This window comes from Myotis brandtii, unplaced genomic scaffold (genome assembly GCF_000412655.1).
Source record: "Myotis brandtii unplaced genomic scaffold, ASM41265v1 scaffold388, whole genome shotgun sequence".
In the NCBI taxonomy this organism is placed as follows: domain Eukaryota; kingdom Metazoa; phylum Chordata; class Mammalia; order Chiroptera; family Vespertilionidae; genus Myotis; species Myotis brandtii.
Window position 1 is genome coordinate 150,814 of NW_005364882.1, and position 2,805 is coordinate 153,618.

The window sequence follows — 2,805 nt, forward strand, 5'->3', positions numbered from 1 at the left end:
AGATTCATGTCTAGGAGGATGTTTCCTATCACTGGTCTCAGAAACCTTGTCTCTCACCTTATTGCACAAGAGAGACAAGGTTTATAATCAAGGCTAATCAATAAACCACACTACCCTTTCCTTGGAATTTTTTTCATTCTCTTGTTCTTGCTTTCTCATAAACCTCATGTAAGCATATTTCATGACTTTCCTTGAATTAGTATGCAATGCAAAAAAGCCATAGGTTTGTTGTATTAAAAAAGTAATGATTAATAAGTGAGTGTATAATCACTACTCTTTACTTAAGTTAGCTGCAACTTTTAAAGCTTCAAAGCCTCACCTTTCAAGGTATATAAGTTGGGACAGAGGCACCAACATCAAAGAGATGTTAAGATCAGGTTTCACAGGGCAGCATGGTTAAACACCCACTGAGCCCAACACAATCCAGATTTCTACAAAGCTTTAGCTCCCTTGGTTAACAAAGGTAGAGGCATGGCAAACTACTTATTAGAGAAAATACAAAGCCATTTTAGGATTTGGAGGTCTGGCTGTTAAAAGCTCCTCCTTAAAAATTTCAATGGTTAAAAATAGTCTCTTAAGAGAATGGTGAATTTTGGATCCAGATCTGACTGCAAATTCAGACTGTAGGTTTATATCATTGAATTCACTGGGAAATAAATAACTTAAAAAAAAAACCTGAATGTTCAAGCAATTACCCCAACAATAATCATCAGAACTTTCTTGTAAGTCTGGATTTGATTTTCTTTGAATCTTGAATGATTCATGTTGGAGACTTGTACTTTAGTCATTCACAATTTATAAATGGCAACTTAACTTTAGTATTTATGAATTGTGATCAATACTATAGCAATCAAAACACTCACCTTTTCTATTTCAATACTTCAATTTCTTTCTTCTTCTTAACTCTTTCCAAGAACTGCTGGGTCACTAGCAAACCAGTCCTCACTAGTGCATGTTTGTGATAATAGTCTGGGAAGAAAGAATCTCTGAGATTAGGTATTGAAGTTGGAGAAGTAAATGAATCAGGAGCCTCTTTCCCTCTCTCTTTCTTTCTCTTTCCAGCCCCTCCCCCTAAACCTTCTGTGTGTGCCTGTGCATGTATGATCCTGGTGATGGTGGTGTTATTTACAAAACAGGAGTCTTAACAGATCTCCCATTGATCTGCCTTCATGTTTATGATTCAGCTTCTATGCATAAGAGTTTTGGCAAATGTGGTTATTAACACTGAAATTTGGTCTTAAGGAGATAAAATTCAAATTGCCTTATAGAACTTTAACAGCCAGCCTGAGGCTAATAAAACATCCAACCTACTGCCTGTTGGTGGGCGCGTGTCAGCTTTACCTTGAATCTGGGCTGAGAGGGGGTGACTGGAAAGGGTAGAGCCCTGAATATTATTTAGCCAGATTTGGGTTTTAACAAGCTACAAAGCTTGAATTGACAGCGAGCCTTCCTCCTTAAAGGAGAGACACTTTTTTTTTTTTTTCCTCAAGGGAGAGGCGACCTCCCTTTCACTGGGCTTCGACTAGTCTTCTGAAACACTTTCATAATCAAGGGACTTCCCTTTCATGGGTGCCTGGGGACAGCTGATTTTTCTCAGAGGATGAAGTTACATATTGATTGCTGTTGCTTCTGGTGTGTTTGCACCAGCGCTGGCAGAAGCGGGCGCGCGAGCGCCCTCACATTCACACACACTCACTGAAATACACATCATCTCATTCAGACGGGTCCACACGCAGCCAGAGATCCACGCCTCCCTTGCTATGGGTGTGTCCGTGGTGCCAGTGTGTGTATGTGGTGTGTGTGTGTGTGTGTGTGTGTGTGTGTGTGTGTGTGTGCAGAAACCCACCAGGAGGACCGCAGCTACCTTATTTTGCAAGCAAGCTGCGATCCGGGTTCCTGCATACATCCCGCTGCCTAACTTTTTTTGATTTTTCCCCTGTGCCTTCTCTCCTTTCCAGAGGAAGGCGGTGAAGGACCTTCCCCATAGTCCCACACTCGGAGACCCGGCGGCGAGGCTGGGGCACCGCCGCGACTGCGGAGCTCAGGGCTGGGCTAGCCCCGCCGGTCTCCCTTCTAACTGATCTAATCAATGACTCCGAGGCACTGGGGTTCCTGGCTCCGCCCCCGCCAGTCTCCTCTCTGCCTCCCATTGGTCGCGGGCCGAGGAGGCGGGGCTTTGCCCCTCGCGCGGATTGGCTGGCAGGGAATCAGTATCAATGTTTAAGCGGCGGCGTGAGGTGAATAGTCAGTCAGCAAGAGGCGCTGGGGAGAGAGCTGGGACTGCGAGCCGGTGGCTGCGGCAGCGGCGGAGGGCGGCTGGGGAGACGTTACTCCAACTGTTGAATTCCCGTCTCTCTTCTCCTTCGATGCGTGGCTTGCGGAGATGGCTTTATTTGCTTTGAAATCCGCACGTCTTTTGCAGGCTGCGAGCTGATCCTGACAGACACCAGATTGAAAGAGACCACCCGTGACAGAGAAGGAGGAAAAAAAAAACCCTCCACAACGGACTGCACAATTAACTCTGCACACCGGGGCTGGACTTGGTGAATAGAGAACATTGGGAGGAAAATCCTGAACTGTGATGCGGGGCTAAGCTGTGAACACTCACTGGAATCCTGATTTCCCCAAAAAGACTCTGAAAGATTTGGTGGTTCCTCACGCCTAAGCAAAAGGAAAGGCTTTTTTTTTTTCTAAATAAACAAATAAATACACCTAGCAAAACAGACGCCTTGCTTTTGCGAGCCTTGGACTCCGGCAGAGAGAGGTAGAGTAAAAGTGCCGCTGGATTCAGCTTCACCCTCCCTC